The sequence below is a fragment of the Macaca nemestrina genome, chromosome 2, assembly GCF_043159975.1.
Source record: "Macaca nemestrina isolate mMacNem1 chromosome 2, mMacNem.hap1, whole genome shotgun sequence".
Lineage (NCBI taxonomy): Eukaryota > Metazoa > Chordata > Mammalia > Primates > Cercopithecidae > Macaca > Macaca nemestrina.
Window position 1 is genome coordinate 46,159,260 of NC_092126.1, and position 23,585 is coordinate 46,182,844.

Here is a 23,585-nt window from a genome sequence, read left to right on the forward strand (position 1 = left end):
GTTGTTGTTGTTGTTGTTGTTTTTTGTGACGGAGTCTTGCTCTGTCGCCCAGGCTGGAGGCAGTGGCATGGCACAATCTCGGCTCACTGCAAGCTCTGCCTCCTGGGTTCATGCCATTCTCATGCCTCAGTCTCCCGAGTAGCTGGAACTACAGGTGCCCGCCACCAAGCCTGGCTAATTTTTTTTGTATCTTTAGTAGAGACGGGGTGTCACTGTGTTAGCCAGGATGGTCTCGATTTCCTGACCTCATGATCCGCCCGCCTCGGCCTCCCAAAGTGCTGGGATTATAGGTGTGAGCCACCACGCCCGGCCTAAATTTCATATTCTTTACAGTACAGTATTCTGCTTTCATTGACTTTTACCATCTGCACAATTCTGAGACATTTAGAGAAGGTTGGTTACCTGATTTTCTAATGTAAAACATTAGAAACAGTGAATGAGAAGGAGTTGGGAGACTACTAGAAGTATAAAAACTCATGACTGAAATTGAAGTAGGAGAAAACTTTTTAAAAAACATCCCCAAACACCTAAAACACCCCCATAAAATTCCTCAAAACAAATAACTTGGAGACAGTGAATGAAGAGGCAAATAGTTCCATATGTCCCTCAATAATCTTTGAGGTTATCACTGGATTATGGCATTAAAAGGGATAACCTGTATACAGTCTATGCTGCTTAAAATGTTGAGAAAATTTCCCAGAGAATTTTGGGAATAGAAGGGACGTTTAGGGATCATGATGCAGAGTTGACTTATGGACATAAATAATCGAGGTCTAGAAGGCAACAGAGTTGACTCAGCCAAGTGCTGGTCATTGGCAGAGACCAGCACAGACCTCACTTTCCATAAATCCTGGTCTAGGAGGCTAACAACTCTTCCTGGCTTCTCCCAAGGATGTTTAGTGACACCTTAGAAACTTCTCATAAATACAGACAAAGAAGAGATTCCTTGTTTGACATTGTTAAATTAGATGTCTAAATTTTACTTGTATCTTTTATCAATTGCTCATTTTTGCTCAATAAATTAGATACTAGATAAGTGCCTGCCTGAGAGATGATCATGCTCCAGTCAGAGACACAAAGAAATAAAAGAGAAAGCACAGTGTGATAAGAAGAATGATCAGGATGAAATGGGAGCCAAGGGGGCACCGAACACAGCTGGGCTTTAGAAAGAGTCAGGCATGTTTTCCAAGACAGGTGTTTTTGCATTCAGTCTTGATGATGGATGCCTAGGGAATGAGCCAGGTGAATGAAGGAGAAAATGCCACTTTGGGTAAAGGGATAGAATCTATCATCACATGGAGTCTCTAGAGAAGTATCAGATATCTTACTTTGATTAGGCAAGAGTCAGCAAACTATAGTCAGCCTAATCCATTCTGTTGTTATAAATAAAGTTTTATTGGAACACCAGCCATGCTCATTTATTGACCTAGTGCATATGACTGCTTTTGCACTACATCTAGTGTCAAGTAATTGCCATCAAGACCCTATGGCCCATAAAGCCTAAAATATTTACCATCTAGCCATTTACATGAAAATATTGACTGAACCCTGGATTAGAATACATGGAGGCAGGGGGCAGATTGCACACTGGTGGCCCGTGGGCTTCATCTAATTGCTATGCTTTATTTAGTCTTCTCATTTTCTTTTCATTTATTAGTTTAAAAGAAAATATGTTTAACATTTTAAAATTAGGAGAATTCACATAGAAAATCCAGATTTTTAACTTCTTTTGATAAATCAGATCTGTCCATTCTGGACCTACTTTTCAGCATGGCAAGAATTAGATAGAGCTAAGCAGCAGCAGTCGCCTTCAGGTGGGGAATGGGCTTTCCATTTTCCCATTGTCCTTCCCACTCTCTCCCAGCCTACTACCTTAGCCCTGTAGGAATCTAAGTTTACAAATTCCTGAAGAGGCTGGAGATAAAGGTAGTAGTGATTCAGTGAAGGGCTAGGAATTATTTGTTAAGAACTTTCAACTTGATCCTGAGATGCCAGGCAGCCACTGGCCTCTGGCCTGACAAGACTGGTCTTTTAGAGAACAAGACTGATAGTAACATAAAGAATGGACTAAAGGAGAGAGTCCAGAGGCAGTGAGATCACTTAAGAGGCTTTTGAGTAAGTCCAAAAAGGATCGAGGAAGACCATAAAGTGGTATCAGAGTGAAGGTAAAGAGAAAATGGATCCTAGGAATATCTGCATGACAGCCAAGAACACAGCTGAGACTGAGATACAGGTAGGAGATCTCAGAGTGCTGGAACCATGGGAGGAAAAGCATTAATATTGACCATTTCCTGAGCCCTCTTAGGGAATTCTCAACAGAGTCCTAAAGTCAGTAATGCATAGGGCCTACTTTATGTGGCCAACTGATTGAACTTGTGTCAAGAGAGTTTTATATTAAATACATTGGGAGCTTTGGAGATCGGAAGTTGAAGGAGTATAGAGGGTCTTTGGAAGAGAGCGTAAAGAAAAGTATTCGATGCCAATGGTCAGAGCCTTCCATAATAGGAGTAGAATATTAGGGTAGCTGCAGAGAGAAGGGGCTTTGTCAGGAGTCTCAGGGCCCAATGTTCATTCCAGATTTGGAAAGTCTGGTAACTGCAGAAAACCACAGATACCCAACAGGGTCTCAAAGACAGTACAAAATTGATGTGCTGCTTCCCACTCTTTCTTAATACTGTCTAGAAGACCAAAGGTGGTTCCTGATGGTGAGAGAGAGGTGGCCTTAGGACCAGACTGGCACGATGACAGGAGAATGACCATTCTTCTCAGCCTCCTTTGATACACTACAGGGGAGATATTTCTTGCCTGATGAAAAGATCCTGATGAGCCTTCAAAGATATTCTTATCTAACAGTAAGAAGTATCACCTTACAAAATTGAAATGCCACTTTCATCTATGAACACAGAAATAATATCAAAATAACTATTTATTTGAAGGAGAAATTAAGCAAGCAGATAGAATTTCCTATCTACTTGGCTTAGTGAAAGACTCAGAGGGTTTAGACCATTCCTCTGAGGACAGAATTGGCAGTTTCCATGGAGCATCACATCAAAGGGACTGCAGAACTATGATACCCTGCATTTTGAAAATTGGGATAGCTTCCCCAATCAAGCTCATCATAACAGTGAAAATAATTTTACAGAAGAGAAAGTATTGTTCTTTAGGAACCCACACACCTCTATCTAACTCATTCAGAAGAGCTGCTGAGGCAATTTTCTAAGCCCTGTATTTTACTGATATTGTAGAGAGATGTCGAAGAATGTCCACAAGGAGTAACTGAAAGACAAGAGGAAAATCAAGGAGGTTAAAAAGAAAACACAGAAGATGCTGTCACTATAAAGATTACATAGTTTCTCAAGTAAAATCCCAGACAGGGTTCAGTTTTTGAGAGAACTTGTCATAAATGCTCTAAGCAGAGTAATTCTGTTTGTGTAAGGGGGAATAAAGAAAGAAAAAGCATTTCCAAACACTAACTAATACTTAGAAAAAAGGAAGCTTACTCAAAGCAAACCAGAACCATTATGCTTGTCTGATGAAAATGGGATTTTCAAATTTGCAAAAATTTACATTGCATACATAATGCAGACACATTTTCCATGCATAGCAGTCAAATATTAAAATCTTTACAGAAGCTTTTATTTTGTGTAATGCATGTATACAATGTTTTGCATTGCCCTAGATAAAAATTCATCTCATGGTGTCATGCTGTGTCAATCCCGAGGAAAGGCAAGTAAATCCTCATTTTACCAGGACAATAGCTTTGGGTAAGAGGATAAACTAGCTCTCATTAATCTCCACTCTTCTCCACTGAATCCAGAGGACCACCCACATGGACAGCAGTTTAAAAAAGGACTGAGTGTACCCTTTTCTTTCTCGGTATCTCAGCAACTTCTGGTCCCACCAACAGAACAGGCCAAGTAATAAATACCATTTTTATCATATTTTACAGTTTACAAAGAGCCCATCTCATTAAGTTTTCACGAAGCTGCACCTGTATTTTGTTGAAGGTCAAATAGGGTAAGAAACTTGTCCAGGAATATGAGGAAGTGGCAGAGGTGGAGCTTCAACCTGGGTGTCTTTGGGTCAATGAATACCCTCCCACTAAACCCCTTATCACAGCTGTATCTTAGCCACAGAAGAGAAGTGAGAGGCTGAGAGAATCCTTCTTCTTCTGGTAGCCCCTGCCTCCATGAGTCATGCTATAGTCCTTTTGTTCATTTGCAGGGAGAATCCTACTTTTATAAGACTTTTTTGATTTCATTTGACATGTAATCCATTTATGTCACTTCAAAATATACCATATATCTGATCTATCCTCAATTCCTCCACTTTCTAGCTGAGGGGTTTTGACAAGTAGTTCAATCTCCCTGAACTTCAGTTTTCTTATCTATTAAATAGGATGAGAAGTAAGTAGAGCATAGTTGCCGGGAGGATTAAATGAGCTGGGATATGTAAATCACTTATCAGTACTAACACATAGTAAACACTCAATAAATTTTAAAATTTAAAAATCAGCAGGGGGCTGGGCTGTGTTGGGTGAGCGGAGTATTGCACCTGTGCAGAGCCCTGTGGTGGTGAGCTCAGAAAAGCGCCCGGAGGTGGTAGACAAGCACCAGGGAGCCCACGTGGGTATGGGCATCCAGAACAACTCCTCAAGTAGACTCAGCGAGAACTCAGAGGGCACCAGAGTTGCTCTAGGTGGTAACCGGCCTTTGAAAAAGGAGAAACAAAAAAGGAAAGACTACTATCCCATGACAGATAGACAACTGACCAGCAAGAGGGTCGAATTTTGGGAGACTGCACTAGCTCTCTTTTTTTTTTTTTTCGAGACAGAGTCTCACTCTGTCACCAGGCTGGAGTGCAGTGGCCCGATCTCAGCTCACCACCACCTCTGCCTCCTGGGTTCAAGCAATTCTCCTGCTTCAGCCTCCCAAGTAGCTGGGACTACAGGCGCATGCCACCATGCCCAGCTAATTTTTGTATTTTTAGTAGAGATGGGGTTTCACTGTGTTGACCAGGGTGGTCTTGAACTTCTGACCTCGTGATCCACTCGCCTTGGACTCCCAAAGTGCTGGGATTACAAGCGTGAGCCACCGCGCCTGGCCAACTGCACTAGCTTTTGAAGGCTGTAAGGAGATTTGGGATTTCTTGAAGGCTGCTGCACGTGTTTTTGATAGAAGTTATTGTGAATTCGCACAAGCAGTCATTGATGGTGCAAATGTAACATTATACATGGTGCACTTACAGAGTGCTATGATGAACTGGGGAATAGATATCAGCTTCCAATCTATTGCTTGGCAGCAGCAATCAACATGACAGAGGAAAAGAACATAGAGACTCTGAACGTTCCTCAGCCACCACCCAATTCTAGATATTAATGTCAGCTCTGTTTGTATCTTCCCACAGGCAAAGCCCTCAAACTTTTGGTGTGCAGCACAGACACAGTATGCCACATACAGAGGCAGTGACTCGCAGTAAAAGGAGTGGAACTATATAGTCAGTGGTGGTTCTTTTCTGGTAGACCTCTCACTAACAAAATGAAATTGGAAGAGCCAGAGATCCCAAAGGACTGTGCTGTACAGGTGAGAGTGAGGCAACCTTTTCAAAACCCAACACCAGTTGAGAACTGAATTGGTCCCATTGGCTGGTCCCCAGGCCCCTCCTGCTCCTTTTCATTGTTGCTGTCATGTCCTACTCTATGGTGTGAAATTTATTTGCACTGCTCTGAATTCCCTATGAATGGATTTAGTTCTGAGGAATTACAAGTGAAAAATTTCATCTGTGAATGAGACCAACACAAAGAATTAATAAAATACAAAGAGCTAAAAAATATAGCTGGAAGCTGGTAATGAATGAGCTTGGGTGGAGGTGAACATTTACTTCTCCAATTAAACTGTGAGCTGCCAGGAGGGCAGGCCATTATTTACTTAATCTATCTGTATTTATTGTATTTCATTTATCTAATTTAATGTATTATGTATTTTACCCTTCTAAACACCATTAGGAAAATATGGCTTTCTCACTGTAACTGTCGAGAAGGAGCATGCTTTTGTTTAGAATGTGAGCAACTAGGGAGCAGAGGCTATTTTCCTAAGGGACAACTAGATAGAGTTTGGAGGGATGGAGGGATAAAAGGAGAGAAAGGGTACAGATGCACCTCCACTTATGATGGGGTTACATCCCAATAACCATGGTAAGTTGAAAATATAGTTAAGTCGAAAATGCATTTAATATACACCTAACCAGTGGAACACCATGGCTTAGCCTGGCCTACCTTAAATGTGCTCAGGTCACTTACATTAACCTCCACTTGGGCAAAATGGTCTACCATAAAGCCTATTTTATAATAGAATGTTGAGTATCTCATATCATGTATTGAATACTGTTCCAAAAGTGAAAAACAGAATGGTTATACGGGTACTCTTAGTATGTTTCCTACTGAATGAGTGTCGGTAAACACTCTAGTATTTAGAGTTGACAATAGTGTAAAGTTGAAAAATCATTACGTCAAAGCATTGTACATTGGAGACTATCTGTATTATAAACACTCACTCTATAATATTTAATGTTAGTAAGATGAACTACAGAGACATATTTGAGTCATTTAAATGACTATATTTGATTATTTCTGTTAGAATAATCATTTTTTGAACTGCAAAATAATTTTATGGCATAAACTTTGGTGGTATCAGAGTTACATAACATAAAATTAGAAGACATTTTGTCAACAGTCTCATTTTATGGATGCTATGAATCAGGTCCAAGGAATGTATTTAAATATGTATTTAAAATATCATAGTCAATACTGTTTTATTTTCTCCCAGATTAATATATACAAAACTTCTTCTCGAGCAAAAATAATAATAATGTAGTTCCGTTAAGTATATATATTTTTTCCAAAAAGATTAAATCAAACAGCAGAGGAGCTACACTATTGACATTTAACTGGTTAGTCTTTTTGGGGTATATTATGACCATCTCCCTGTTTTCCTCTTACCTTTGTGGTGACATCAACAAGAGATAAGGTAATTTTTTTTTTTTTTTTTTGAGGTGGAGTCTCATTCTGTCGCCCAGGCTGGAGTGCAGTGGCGCGATCTCGGCTCACTGCAAGCTCCGCCTCCCGGGTTCCTCCCATTCTCCTGCCTCAGCCTCCCAAGCAGCCCGGACTACAGGTGCCCGCCAGGCAGCCCGGACTACAGGTGCCCGCCACCACGCCCGGCTGATTTTTTGTATTTTTAGTAGAGACGGGGTTTCACCGTGTTAGCCAGGATGGTCTCGATCTCCTGTCTCGTGATCCACCCTCCTGGGCCTCCCAAGGTGCTGGGATTACAGGCGTGAGCCACCGCGCCCGGACGAGATAAGGTAATATTTAAAAATTGTAACTGACTGTAATCAGTAACCACATGGGGGAACCACTAAATAAATAAATGGTCTGTCCACCCAAATAATTTATCAATTAATAATCATAAGCTTGACAGCTTATCTGATATCCAAACTACTGACTCAACAAGTACGTATTGAGTATCTACTAGTGCAGACAACTGTGCTGAATGATGGGATAGGTTGGTGAGGAAAACAGACATTGTCCCTACTGGCATGGAATTTAAAATATGTTAGGAAATAATAGACAATAAATGAGTAAACAAAATAGAATTACAAATTATGATAAGTGCTATGATCGGGGCATTGTATTTAGAGTTGACAATATTAAATACTTAGACATTATTCATTATTTATCTGAAATTCAAATTTAACTGGGTGTCCTACATTTTTATTTGCTAAATCTGGCAATCCTACCAGTATATGTGTGTGTGTGTGTGTGTGTGTGTGTAGTGGGGGGCAAAGGAGAGAGATCTACTAGCTATAATACTCTGGCAAAATTCATGCCCGGACACTCCATTTAAATTGTCATTTGACAGATGAGAAAGAGCTGTCCAGGAAAGGAAGGGGGTGGAATGGTGGAATGTTTTAGGTGGTACTGAGGGCAGAGAATTCCAGACAAAAAGAATAGCATGTTTAAAGCCCCTGAGATGTTCATTCACTCAACAAGTGTTTATTAAGAGTCTATTATGAGCCAGGCATTAGGTACTAGGGATTCAGCGGTGAGCAGAACAGAAGCACTCCTTGTCTTCTTAGAGCTGTAAATCTGAAGGATCAGTTGAGGATGTCAGGACACAGCAGCAGAGAAATCATTTTTGGCAAGGAGACGAAAGATAATCCAATTATATTATATTTACTTCCTTAGTGGCTAATATGAGGCTCAACGAAAAAACAAAAATGTGTATTTTTTGTTAATTCAACAACCATTTATCCTCAACTTGGCCTGGGGGAAAAAGAGAAAAAAAACCTGATAGATAACCTTTTGTTATCCTTTATAATAATTATCTTTGGGTTATTCATCAAGGAGATGCTTCAAACTCAATGAGAAGTGAAGTGAATTGAAATATAGAGATTTCACATTTATTTAAATAACTCCTTAAACCAAGTCATTTAAGCAGGGAAAAAAGGCAAAACCCAGAGAAACAACAGCAGAGAACAACCACTTGTCTGGTTGATGGTGTCTCAAGAATGGCAGAGCTGCCCTAGCAATGTAACCACCTTCTAAGAAGGTGCAGGATAACCACAAGTACCTTCCATTTTAGTGAACTGTCTTTTTGCTCTGAACATGCCCATTTATTTGGGGTGAAGAAATAATTCTTGTGGATAAGAGCACAAAGCCTTTTCTTTTATCACAGAAGCTAAGGTAGATTCTTTCTGCCTTGACTATTACCGGTGAGATTTTTCAGATAAGATCAATTTTGTTAATGATAATGCAGTTCATGGGGAAAAATAATCAGAGTTTAACTCTCAGGCCCTGGATTGAGTTTACTAAGTGAAAATTTGAGGGAGAAAATGGAATTCTGATTTATAGCTCCTTTTAGAATTTGATCATTTGAAAAAAATTTAAAAATAAATTCATATTCCAATGTTTTTTTCTGAATATTATAGACTTTGCTTACAGTATATTTCTTTGGAAATGCTGTTACCTAAGATTATTTATCAGTTAATAGTTTAAAACAAAATCTGGTAGGATGATTAAAATATAATTAATAATTCAGAGACTAGTTATGTCAAACTAATTTTAAATACACAAGAAGTTTATTTTCCCAGCTTGTTGCTATATTTTGGGAATCTTGATATTTTATTTAGTATACTTGCTATAACTCTCAGATTCATATCAATTGCAAATTTAACAAGCCTGCAATCTGTCCCATGATTTCAGTCACTGGTAAAAATATTAAACAGGATAAATCATTAAATAGAGCTCTTTGCAAAGCTACTAGAAACACTGGATTTTATTGCTAAATAAATCAATACCCAATTACTTAATTTTGCCTATATCTAACTCTAACTCCTTCAAATTAATCCACAAGTTACTGATGAGAGGCCAAGTGCCTTGCATAAATCCAAACAAAACTCAGTAGGGATTAAAAATAATCCCTGGATTTGGGTCAAAAATTCTAATGCACTTTTAAAAATATAGAAGTAAACTTGTTCACAGGAGAGCAACTACAATGATGAAGGGAATCAGAACGTTATCTTATATAGAACTGAAGTAGGAACTTGCATAGGAGACAACATTTAATTCTTTTTGATAGTTTTACTTTTTCTATTATTTAAACAACTTTCATATCAAGGAGAGGGTACTCTTGTTCAATATTATAGGTGGCAAATTCAAATTTCCACAGGGGTTGGGCAGGCAATGTGAGTGAGGAAAGTCTCACTCTTTCACATTTCCTTCTTTCATAGAGACATAAGCACAAAATATATTGCCTTTCCTCTTATCTCTTTCATAAAAAGCCACTGTTCAAACTCAATACTCCATAGCAAATGGTCCCTAGGCTCAGTTTGGAGGTGTTGTGCCTGGGTTAAGGGGAGGGATAGCCACTTCTTCATGCCAGCTTAATTGTTGTCAGAGGAGATGTATCTACAGTCTCCCAGTATTCCTACATCTTCCAGTTTTTTCAAAAGAAACTGGAAATCTGGATTTTTATGTTAGTTCTCTTGATTTTTTAAAATTTGGACAATAAATTTATATTTTTCTTAAAAAAACACTTCACTAGTCAATACTGGGCAGGTGCAACAACACATAGGCTGCTCCTGACTCTATGATTCCCAGAGGCTGGACCAGAACAAATGACTTGAAGATATAGTGAAGTAGGCAAGAGATGAGTGGAAGGAAGCACCTGTTGCCCCTCAACTGCCTGCCTTCTCCTGAGATCATCAGATCTAAGCAGAGCAACCTCATGTGATCATATTGGATATCATTTATATCTGTGACTGGATTATAGAACTTTAACTCCTTGTCTCACTTTGAGAGTCAATGGTTCCAAATAAAGCATTCTCTGGGGATTCAGGGGAGAAAATCAGTGGCTGGCAAGTTCTTGAGAGTGTTTGCCCGAAAGGTAGAATATGATCTCAGCTTTGCAAAATGATTGCCATTTGGAGGCAGATGACTTAGAGGGAATTTCTGATTGACAAAACAGCAGACACAAAAGACTAAAGGTGGAAAGGAGAGTGGCCTGGCATGGGGGTCACAATGAAAAGATTCTAATGGAATGGAGGGTTTATGGCAATTAAGCCTGGGGGTCACAACTGGCCATATCCAATTATGTTTGGCTATCACATGTTTTAAAATAAAAATTGAACCTGAGGCACTTTTGGAGGGAATGTACCCTCCACTTACCTACTGACCCCATCACTTCTTTTCTTGTATCCTGGACCACGACACAGTAACATTACCCAACTGATCCCCAAAATTCTTAGATCTTCCACCCCAACAATAAATTTTGATTTTATGGAAATTTATTTTCTTGAGACAAGTTTATGGTACATATATTGAATACCTCTTGAACATTATTACATGGTTGGTAATTTGGAACTTAAAGAAAAAATAATATAAATGATAAATTTGAGGTTTGGGTTGCAGCTAGAGGAAAGTTTCATTATATTTTTGGAAGTCCACACGTTAAGTGATAAATCTCATATTTGTTTGATTTTATAAGCTGTTCCTATGGTTTGGGAGATGGATGTAACTGTTCTACAAACATGGACACAATTCCGAGCAAGGGTATTAGGGCTCTGTCAGGTCTGGTTAGGCCTATCCTGTTCCAAGTCACCAAACTAATCAGTTAAACAACTGGTTGGTTGGCGAAAGATTTCACTTTTCAGTCAATTGTCCTGGCATCAGAGACACATGCATTCCTAGAGTTTTACTCTCATCACTTAAAGTCAAGTTTTGCTGTCACACAAATACCTTATGCCTTTTACAAACATCCTTTCATTGGATTCTTACTATGTTCCTATCCATTCATCCATTAATAGATAGAGACCTACTAACAATAAAGAGTCAACTATTATGCTAGTTATAGGTGGTCAGGATACAGCGTAAATACAACTTACAACATCTATTAGGTGAGCAGGGAGATTATTTCATTCCAATTAAAAAATGCATTTATTTCTTAAATCATTTTTTATTACAGAAGTAAAAGAGTAATGTATTTTCTGCCTTAAAGATTAAGGCAATGCAAACGTATATAGAGTAAAATCCTTTTACTTACATTTATATGCATTTCTATACAGATATAATTTTTATATAAATACTATTATACACTATACATTTTTCAGAAACTTCATTTTTTAACTTAAAATGTCTTAGAGGGTTTTTCAGGCCATAGTTTTTTTTTTTTTTTTTTTTTGAGACGGAGTCTCGCTCTGTCGCCTAGGCTGGACTGCAGTGGCCAGATCTCAGTTCACTGCAAGCTCCGCCTCCCGGGTTTACGCCATTCTCCTGCCTCAGCCTCCCAAGTAGCTGGGACTACAGGTGCCCGCCACCTCGCCCAGCTAGTTTTTTGTATCTTTTAGTAGAGACGGGGTTTCACCATGTTAGCCAGGATGGTCTCGATCTCCTGACCTTGTGATCCGCCCGTCTCGGCCTCCCAAAGTGCTGGAATTACAGGCTTGAGCCACCGCACCCGGCCTAGGCCATAGATTTTTTTTTAAGGCTCCAAAGTATGCCGTTGTTTGTATGTAGCACAATATATTTAATCTTTCTTAGAGACATTTTGACTATTTACATTTTTTTGTTATTACAGTGATACAATGTATAAATATCTTTGTTGATGTAAGCAAATATTTTGTAAGGTAGATTGCTAGAAGTACCTTCACTGAGCACATTTAAAATTTTGGCTGATACTGGCAAAAATATTCTTGAAAACATTGAACATATCTATAGCTATACACACACAAGATCTATAAAATACTGTCTATTTCTTTATTGTTTCTAGGATTCGAAGTTTGTTTAGGAAGACTGTTAATATTCTAAAATTCTAAAACATGCTTCCAATGTTTTTGTAGTTTTTCTTAACATTTAGCTCTATAATCCTAGTTTCATTTTAGGAATAATGTGAATTAGGCATTTAACTTTTCTCCCAAAGGAACAGCCCATTGCCCCATACTATTTATTAAAGCACCTAATCTGTTGCCTTTATATTGGAAGAACAATTTGGCTTGAGTTTCACATTCTTTCCCTCAGAAGTGAAAATGTGCTGCCTTTCCATCTTCTGAAATTGAATGTCACTGTGGTCAAGTCGAAGGCCAATCTGATTATTTCTGCTCTTGTAAGTGACTTGAATGTTCTGCCTATATGCTTCCATAACCCTTTCTTTAAGTTTGAAATTCAGTAACTTTTTCAGATTATCTTATGCTGTTGATGATTCCAAATGAAACTTTCCTGGAATCTAGTGGGTCCTTTATGTCTATCTATTTATGACATTGTTTCGGGAGAATATTGTTTTACGTCATGTTCTTATAATATTTTTCCACGTGTTTTCTTCTTCAAAACCATCCAACTATCTGTCATTCATTTCTATCAGATTCTCTGGAGTCATTATATCTTTGTTCTTTTCTACTTTGTTTTGTGTTATTTCCCCAAATGCATCTTCTATGTATTTAACAATATTTTCACAATATTTTCAGAGAAGTTCATTGTATTTTTGCGGCTTCTAGAGTGTCTTTTGTCTCTTTAGTGATTTTATTTATCTCTCCAACTTTTTCCCTGAGTATTGCCAGCACACTTTTCATCTCCCTTAATTATTTTACTTCTCTTCTACAAAATTTTGAATCTTTACTCCGAACATTTTTGCTTGATACTTAAGAGCATTTGCTTGATGTTTATGACTTTACATACACACACACACACACACACACGCATGCACACACACACATATAGAAAGACACAGACAGAGAGATCCATATTTTCTGTAAGTCCTTCAGAATAATGGAGAACTCTTTGTCTACAATTTCTCTGAAATACTTTGGTATATTTATTTGGGGATAATGGGCTCTTCTTTGGCTTAAATTCCCTCCATTATTTATAAAAAATTACTTTGCAGTTTTCATGAATATGTACTACTCCCTCCTTTTTGTTTATAACTCATCTTTTTAAAAGCCTGACTATTATTTAAATAATAGTACAGGGAAAGGGGTGAAATAGGGTAGAGTAAGCTGAGGCTGACTGCTCTTTTAATTTGGGTTTTGTCCTGGTTATCCATTGTTGCAGAGCAAACCACCCCACAACTGAGTGGCTTAAAATAACTATCAGTTATTTTGTTCACATTTCTGCAAATTGGGCAGGATGCAGTGGGTCCAGCTCATTTCTGCTCCACATGGTATCAGCTGGGGCAGCTTGAATGGGGTTGTAGGATCCACTTCAAAGATGGATCGCCCACATGTCTGGCAAGTCTTGCTGGCTGTCGCTCCCTCTCCAGGTGGAACTCTCCACAGACTGATTTGGCTTCCTCACAGCAAGGTGGCTGGGTTCCAAGAGTAAGTTCTCTAAGCGAGAGGAAGTGGAAGCTGCTAGTTACTAAAGGCCTGGACCTGGAAACTGGGACAGCATCCCTTCTTCTGTATTCTATACATTGAAGGTGGGGCACAGATCCATTTCTGGATAGGAGTGTCAATGAATTTGGGGGCTATGTTTTAAAACTGTCACAGGCTGTCTCAAGCATCTGTCACCAAATCTGTTATTTCCTTGCTATTGGGAATACATCCTTTTGTAGTTTATGGCATTCAAATTGAGGCGGCATAGAGAAAAGCCCCTGAAGTTGCGGATGAATTATGTTTTAATTTGAAAATTTCTGCTTTTCTTCCATACAAATAACCTCCAGCAGAGTCCTTGGCTAGGAAACAAGAATGTGTCAGCATGATTTCTATTTGGCTGCTGTTTTGAGGGGTCAGACTATTTCCCCCATTTGCCCCTGACCCATCCACCTGATCTTAACTGCGCTCAAAAAACAGACTATTAGATACTCCTTTCGGTAGTGTGATGTGCTGTCAGATCTGAGAGAAACAGACTTGGCTCCGCATCTTCCCATCTTTCGTTTAAGATTTCACATTATTCAGCAGCAATATTTCATACTTAAATATTTCATAGTTTATAGTTTGGAGTTGTGAATACTTTCCTGTTTCAAGGGCTATGTTTTTTTCTATTTTTCAGTGTTTTTCTTAGTTTTAGTTTGTTTTCAGGGAGTCTAGTAGAATAAAACTATTTTATCCTGTCTTAAGCAGAAGTTCCACATGATCTGTAGAATCAGCTTAAAAATATTTGTTGTGATTTTAGAAGTGAGTTTACACTGAAGATACAGTTTACTTGTGGGAGAATTGAATTTTGAATCTCCTCATCCTGTCTCATAGTAGGTCTTATTGTTTGTGGTATCTTTTTGGTGCTTTACTACATTTAAAATTTTTCTTCTCAGATATCTGGTACATTTATTATTTAATGTTATTCTAATTGTGTTAGATTTTTAAGATGTTATTGTGAATAAAACTATTTTCCATTACATGTTATCATTAATTGTTGCTGAAGTCCTGGAAAGCTATTGATTTTTGTCTGTCAGTCATCTGTCTAGCCAGATTTCTGATTTCTCTAATATTTTGCCATTTAAGTCTCTTGTATTTTCTAAGTAGACATTCATATCAGCTCATCTATTAAGTATTTTATTTTGATTTTCCCAGTTTTAAATTTTTAAATATTTTTATAGGTCTAGGGGGTACAAGTGCAGATTTATTACATGTGTATATTGCATAGTTGTGAAGCCTGGGCTTTTAGTTTATCCGTCACTCAAATGGTGAACATTGTACCTAATAGGTAATTTTTCAGCCTCATCACCTTCCACCTTTCCACCTTTTAGAGTCTCTATTATTTATTATTCCACTCTTTATGTCCAGGTATACCCATTATTTAGCTCCCATTTATAAGTGAGAATAGACAGAAGTACAAAGCACTGGGGAATGAGATAATCTCCTGAGACCTCTACTTCCCCATCTCTGCAGGAGACGGTGAGCCTGACAACATGCAGAGTACACCACTACTATAACCTACAAACAAGCAGTATTCGAGCAAGCCACTACACTAAGGCTATCTATAACCAAGGAATTCATACAGAGCCTTAGCCCCCATCCCCAGGATCACAAATTAGCAAAGCCAAATGACCCTACCCAACATACGCAACAGTCACACCTTCAAGGGGAAAAATAAAATCCCATTAAAATGAATGTAAATTCAAAAATAAGAAGTGACAGTTTCTCCAGACAAGAAGGAACCAGCGTAAGAATTCTGGCACCATGAAAAAACAGTGTTGTAACACCCCTCAAGGATCACACTAGCTCTCTAGTGATGGATCCCAACCAAAATGAAGATTCTAAAATGACAGATAAAGAATTCAAAACATGGTTCATAAGGGAGTTCAATGAGATCCAAGGGAAAGTTGAAAACCAATACAAAGAAATCTGAAAAACAATTCAAGATATGAATGAAAAATTTACTATAGAGATAGATATTTAAAGAAAGCCCAAAACTCTGGAAATGAAAAATTTACAGAAAGAATTACAAAGTACAGCTGAAAGCTTTAACAATAGACTAGACAAAGCAGAAAAATTTCAGAGCTTGAATACATATCTTTTAAATTAACCCAGTCAAACAAAAATAAAGAAAAAAGAATTTAAAAACTGAACAAAGCCTTTGATAAATATGGATTTTCCTATTTTAAATATCTATGATTTATATTTCAAATTTCAGCTTATCCCTGTTTTGTAGATATAATAGCCATTTATATTGACCTTAGTAACTATATATGTTTTGGGCTTTAGTTTTCTATAGTGTTGTTTCCCCTTAAAGTTGATCTTATCTGCTTTCAAAATCTATAGCTTTAGCGCCACACACATCTAAAATCTCAACAGATTTTTATTTTTTAAAGGTGAGGATAGATATGTATACTAAAGCTGCCATCTTGATGAAATGAGAAAGCCAACTTAAAGAGGTTGGCTGACTTGCTCGTTGATATAAAATGAGTAAATAATAAAGTCAGAATCCAGACTGCCAACCCAACATTTACTTCTCCATGGAGAAGTAAAACACACACTATCCACATCTGAGGTGTGTTCTAAGATTAAAGTTTTTCCATGAAAACTTTTAGTAGAATTACTAATGAAAAGAAAGTCAGCTGCATACATGGGTATATTTTTCTACTTTTCATAACTTTTTCTTATAAATATGCTAATGAAAAGGCGAAAAGTGAACAACTATAAGAACAATAAACAAAGTCTGAAAATTTAAATAGTCAACTGTTACGTAAGTAAGAATTAACTCTGCCAAGAAGATTTTCTGCGCTCCATAAAAAGCAAAGTAGGTGCGTGAGAATGGGAATGGGGGGTAAAAATGAAAAAGGATAAACCTCAAAACATATTAGGGTAAGAATTTAATTTAATGGCCCGAACTATCACATGCTCACCTTAACATCATTAGATCAAATTTTACCATTCAACTGCCATTCTGAAAATAAGCCATTTGGCACAGACTTTAGAATTTGACTTTCATATATCCAATTTGAATTAATTGCCTTTAGAAAAAACAGATGAAACTACATTATGATTCTGATACTGCAGGATAATGCCAGGAAGAGGGGAGTCTAAGTTCTATGTGAGTCATTTCATCTAATAATTAGTGGACATTCACTCTAACTTTTGAAATGAGAAACTCTTGCTATTAATCCATGAAGAACATCTAAATGGTGAAAGAATTTCTTCCTTTTTCCTTCAATACTGCCTGCCATTCTGGCAATGGGAAAAATGATATATTTGAGGACCCCTGGGGCAGGAAAATTGATAAGAGCTCCTGACTTCTTTCCCATAAACAACCAATATTTTAAAGCTATTAACAAGGAACTGGGCATTCAAAGACAGTTCATTTATCTTCCAATAGATGGCAAGAGTGTCAGGCCCTGCAGTCAGGCACAGAAAAATGGGCCCAGAGTTTACCTTTTATTGCTGAACAGCTGCTCTTTCCCAAGGTTTTAATCAGAGTCCCTAAGTATCCCATTCCCCAGTAAGGCAGAGCCCACATAAAACTGGCAATAAGCCTACCATGGAAATTCATTACAAAGCTCAAGTAATATGAACAGATTATATCCTCCAGGCCAAGAGAGAGCTTTTAATTTAGACCAAAATTATTATTGCATATTGATTTGGCCCCTTGTTCTCTGGAAAGTTTTTCTTAGAAAAAACTCAGACTTGGTCACCTGAAATAAAAGACATTTTCTTGGTTGTTCAGAATGAGAAGTCAGGTTTAAGTGTATTAGAAAGAAAATATGTCTTCAGATGAAATATTCTTAATTCAGAGCTCCTGAAACTATTTATAGAGTTTTGTCTTTTTGTTTAGCTGCACCCACCCTCCAACCCCTGAAGTGAGAGCCACAACTTCCTTTAACTCTTTTGACTTCTTTTTTTTTTTTTTTTTTTTTTTTTTGAGACGGAGTCTCGCTCTGTCACCCAGGCTGGAGTGCAGTGGCCGGATCTCAGCTCACTGCAAGCTCCGCCTCCCGGGTTTACGCCATTCTCCGGCCTCAGCCTCCCGAGTAGCTGGGACTACAGGCGCCCGCCACCTTGCCCGGCTAGTTTTTTCTATTTCTTAATAGAGACGGGGTTTCACCGTGTTAGCCAGGATGGAACTCTTTTGACTTCTGACCCAAAAGCTTCATATGCAGTAGTTTAGATTATGTTATTAGAAATGAGTGTGGCAACCTTTGGAAATCTTTCCTTGCATGAGGCAGAAGTCAAGATTGGTTCTTCTCATAGACAGCCTGATGCCTAGCTATCAACTACTATCTGTTCGTAGGCACCAGCATGGGCATTCATGCCACCAGTTACAACAGAGGGAATGAGAGGGAATCACTATGAACCCCGACCAGATATTAAAGGACATTAGATAGAGACAAATGACACGGATGCATCATGACAAAAGTACACTGTATTAATTAGAAAAAGGATTGGGTAGTCATAAAAGAATCACAGAATCAAACACTGCTAGTCTTCTTCCCAGCTTTGTGTAGTATTGAGAGGGCCAGATTTTATCATCTTACTAAAAGTGAGTAGTTTTTAATTATCCTGAATGTTGGTATGGATTTAGGAGGTCATTACCAAGTACTTCAAAATTTCAAAGACCCATTGGATAAACAACAGCTTTTGTGTGAAGGATGAGGATAAACATCTGACACATCAGTCTACCCTTCATCTGTCCCTTTGTGGGTTTACCATACAACCCTCTGATATTATTTGCTTTCATATGCAGGCCTGCCTACGGGAAAGGCTGCTTTTATCATGTGGTGTTTGGAGTACTTGAAATCCAGATGACAGTAATTTTCTGTGGTGAATTAATAAAGTGGATGCTGATTATAATTCATCTTCTTAGGTACCTTGACAATAGAAAGAAAATGAACTGATCATACCAGCATGGATATTCTAGTCCCTGGGTCTGTCTTCCTTCCTTCCTTCCTTCCTTCCTTCCTTCCTTCCTTCCTTCCTTCCTTCCTTCCTTCCTTCCTTCCTTCCTTCCTTCCCTCCCTCCCTCCCTCCCTCTCTCTCTCTCTTTCTCTCTCTCTCTTTCTTTCTCTCTCTCTCCTTCCTTCCTCCCTCCCTCCCTCCCTCCCTCCCTCCCTCCCTCCCTCTCTCTCTCTCTCTCTCTCTCTCTCTCTCTCTCTCTCTCTCTCTTTCTTTCTTTCTTTCTTTCTTTCTTTCCTTCTTTCTTTCTTTGTGTTTTTTGAGATGGAGTCTTGCTCTGTCTCCCAGGTTGGAGTGCAGTGGCACAATCTTGGCTCACTGCAAGCTCTGCCTCCCGGATTCACGCTATTCTCCTGCCTCAGCCTCCCGAGTAGCTGGGACTGCAGGTGCCTGCCACCATGCCTGGCTACTCTTTTGTATTTTTAGAAGAGATGGGATTTCACCTTGTTAGCCAGGATGGTCTCGATCTCCTGACCTCATGATCCACCTGCCTCGGCCTCCCAAAGTGCCGAGATTACAGGCATGAGCCACTGTGCCTGGCCCTGTAATTTCTTAGTTTATTATGTTAGCACCTTTGTTCCACTTCTGCCTCGTGTGTATTGTATTTAGTGCAAGTCATTCTCTTAGTACATGGCTGGCTATATTGGGCCCAGACTAGAAACCATCACTGGGCACTCCAAACTAGAGTGATAACATTTCAAACAAGGGAATAAAATGAATGAGGAGCTACTATGACGGAGTGATGATATATAGCAGAAGACAGAATTACCTTCTCCAACTTTCTCTCAAAACTGATTTTAGGCCGGGCATGGTGGCTCATGCCTGTAATCCCAGCACTTTGGGAGGCCAAGGCGGGACAATTGCTTGAGCCCAGGAATTCCAGACCAGCCTAGGCAACATGGTGAAACCTTGTCTTTACAAAAAATACAAAAATTAGCCTGGTGTGGTGGCATGCGCCTGTGGTCCCAGCTATTCAGGAGGCTGAGGTGGGAGGATCCCTTGAACCTGGGAGGTGGAGGTTGCAGTGAGCCAAGATTGTGCCACCGCATTACAGCCTAGGCAACAAAGCGAGACCTTGTCTCAAAAACAAAACAAAACAAAACAAAATAAAACTGATTTGTTGCCAGAAAAATCATCTCAAAGTCATCTGTGCACATAAAGAAAGATTTTTAGAGCATCTCCATTACACAGCATAACAACAGCTGATGTGGCAGAAAATGTCCCTTGTGTACCACCCACAGAGGTAACTTCTCCCCAGAAACTGGAGAGAACTGAACAGGTGGATTCCTAGTGTGGGTTGTAAATCTGACAATAAGAGAACATGAGGATGTCAGAACAGAGTAAGAGAAACTAGGAAGACAAAGTGAAAGATGAAGGAGAGCCTCCAGAGAGAACATGACATGTCCACAATTGGAAACACCAAATCCACAAAGAAGAGAGCCTAAAATTCTGGTGAGAAAAATGGAGGGGCCCTGAGGAAGATACTTTACCAGTTTCCTAATAAATAGGTATTCTTTGCACAGTCTGAAATTGTTAAGGACTACCTACAGTCTCATAGCAGATATAAACTGATTTCAGCATTTCCTTACCAAATTAAAAAGGATTATCTGTTGTCACAGTTTTTTGCATCATTTTGAGAAGCATTCTGGTGAAGGTAGCTATTGGAGTGAAAATTGGATTGCTCTAATAAACAGGTCTTTTGCTGTGTCTCCACTTTCCCCCCACTTTCTTTATACACATTATTTCTCCCTCCATGACCATTCAGTGTCCCCCATCTTTAAATGTTGTAGTGGATTATGAGTAATTGTTTCTAACTTATTTTGGCCGCCACTCCCATTAACTGTCATCACTATTATTGTCATAGTCATTCCTTATTAGATTCACGAATGTTTCTACCAATTTCTCTGCTCAACTCTCCTTGCTTCTCCCTTATTCCGAGTTTAGTTTCCTATTTCTACTCAATCATATTCTTCAGAAATCCTATCATTGATGAGTGGTGAAGTACCTGAAAATGTATTAATCTTATTCTTAAATGATATTTTAGTTGAATTTAGAACCTGGGCTGTCAATAAATTTCCTGCAATACTTTGAACCTATTATTTCTCTATCCTCTAGCAGCTAAGCAGCTATTGTTGCCAATGAGAAAACTATTGCCATCCAAATTGTAAGTAAGTGTAAGCAATCCTTATTGGAAATAAACCATCTCTCCTCTCTGGTTGCTTTTAAAATTTCTTCTTTCTCTTTGGTGATCTCACATTTCACAACAATAATCAATCAAATGTTTTCTTTGTCTTGCTTCCTCAAATATCTTATAAAGCTTTTCCCCTCCTCCAGGTGAAGGCTCAATCACTTGAGGTCTGGGGCTGCTTGATTCATGACTCACTGTTCCTCAAATAGACCCTTTAAAATTAAAAACACAACAAAATAAACCAAAAACTGTAATGTATTTGAATGTGAATTAGTGTTAATTTATCCTGTTCTAGACATAATGTGATGTTTCCATTTATCTCTTTAATTTGGGAAAATTATCAACCATTATCATTTGAAAATATTGCCACAATTCAATTCTCTTTAGTTTCTCCTTTTGAATTTTATTTATTTATTTATTTATTTTTTTTGAGACGGAGTCTGGCTCTGTTGCCCCAGCTGGTGTGCAGTGGACGGATCTCAGCTCACTGCAAGCTCCGCCTCCCGGATTCACGCCATTCTCCTGCCTCAGCCTCCCGAGTAGCTGGGATTACAGGAACGCGCCACCACGCCCAGCTAATTTTTGTATTTTTAGTAGAGACGGGGTTTTACCATGTTGACCAGGATGGTCTCGATCTCCTGACCTCGTGATCCACCCACCTTGGCCTCCCAAAGTGTTGGGATTACAGGCTTGAGCCACCGCGCCCAGCCGTCCTTTTGAGATTTTTATTGATGAATTCTGGATTTTTAAAAAGTGCTATACTCCATATCTCTTAACTAGCCTTTCATATTTTTTTATCTCTACTACATGCCGGGCCATTTGTCAACTTTATTTTCTGTTTCATCGGTGGGTTTAATATGACATTTATGTCATTCCCTTTAGTTTTTAATGTCAATATTTGCACTTTTCATTTTGAAAAGTTCTTTTTTTCCTATTATCTCATTCTTTTCTGATTTTTCCCCACTCCGCCATTTACCTCTTTAGTCTTTTTAGTGTGCTCATTTGATAGTCTTTCTCATAGTTTCGTATTTTTTTGTTTAGTTCTTTAGGGTGCTTGTTCTTCTGATTTACTTTTGTTTTGCTTATCTCCTTTCTTTCCTTCCTTTACTCAACATGGTGGAGTTATTCTCTTTGTGGCTTGTACATTTTTTATTGTGAGCTCATTTTCAGAAAAGATTGTGTTTTTTAAGTGGGATTTCTATGTACCTGGGATGTGAAAGTATCACTTCAGGGCAGTTTCAGTGTATTTGGAAATAGGAAGAGGGGATATGGCTGGGGCAGTTGTTTCAATAGTCCTGAAAACTCTCCACGTTAATTTATTGGCTTACATTTCCTGTATCACAACTGCCCAGGCTAGGGATTTTGACTTCTCAAATTCCAGATAGATGGCAAGTTTCATCGCTATTTCTTAAGGCTGCTCTACACAGTCTGTGTGACTGAAGGAACACTTTGAAATTGCAGGCCTTATTCAAAGAGCTTTGCTCAAGATGTATTACTGTGAGTGAACATTTAGACAGGGTTCTGATTTCCATATGGAAATGGGATTCCAGCTCCAAAACCTCTGGGCAGTATATGCTATGTAAAATCACACGGCCACTGACAGTGGCAGCTTCCCACTCTTGCTGTGATTTTTCCCTTGTTTCTCACACTTGGAGAACTTCCTTTTCTCTCCTTCAAAATCAACTCTACAGTTAGTAATGTTTGCTTTTTAAAATAAAGCCTTTCTTTGAGTTTTTAGTGCATCATTTTAATCCACCATGTTCTGAACATTCTAGGATCATGAAATATGGATGTTATTATTCTTACTTGTCCTCCAACCACTTTCTTCCAATAATGGATTCCATGTCACCAGTCACAGGGATGGGAATGTGACTCAGATCTGACCAGTTACCTTGTTCAATTCCCTTTGAGTATTATGTGATTGGCCTACGGGTGATCTCCTGATACAAGCAGAGGCAAATGGAATCTTCATGACTGATATGCAAATATTGGGAGAATGAAATGTTATTTTGAGCTAAAAAAAAGAAAAAGAAAAAGTAAGCCTGGACATGCCATTAGTCACTTTCTCCTGCTTTTTAGAGTAAGCCATCTATCTGCACCATGAAAGAATGAGGCTAGCACTCAGAGGCAATCGGGGCCAATAGAGAAAAAGAAAGGATAGACAGCCATGCTTGAAGTCTTAAGCCTGGCATGTCCAGAGTCAGCTCAATCCCTGTTAAACACGCCAATGAACAAATTTTGCTGAAGCTAATTTGAATTCGGTTTCTGTCACTTTCATCACTTGCATTTGACTTATACACCAATAAATTAAAGTACATTGGAACTGAGATAAGACACCGTCAACATGGATTTCTTTTATCTATTTTTGGTAGGCCAGTTTGTCATGCATGACTTGACATGAGCAAAGCAAGTTCTAAGTTACGGGGCTGAGTTCTGGAGACGCTGCCAGTGAATGTCAGATCTCATCCAAGAGACAAAAGACAGAGTCACAGAATATAATCAAGGTCAAGTCCCAGTAATC

The 23,585-nt window shown here is 38.7% G+C and overlaps 1 protein-coding gene and 1 pseudogene across 1 annotated transcript in view; one reads left to right on the forward strand and one right to left on the reverse strand.

The window, feature by feature from the left end:
* The window catches only part of LOC105470011 (solute carrier family 9 member A9), a 593,531-nt gene that overhangs the window by 353,941 nt on the left and 216,005 nt on the right, over positions 1-23,585 (reverse strand). The window lies entirely within an intron of this gene.
* On the forward strand, positions 4,400-5,689 carry LOC105470009 (ubiquitin domain-containing protein 2 pseudogene; annotated as a pseudogene).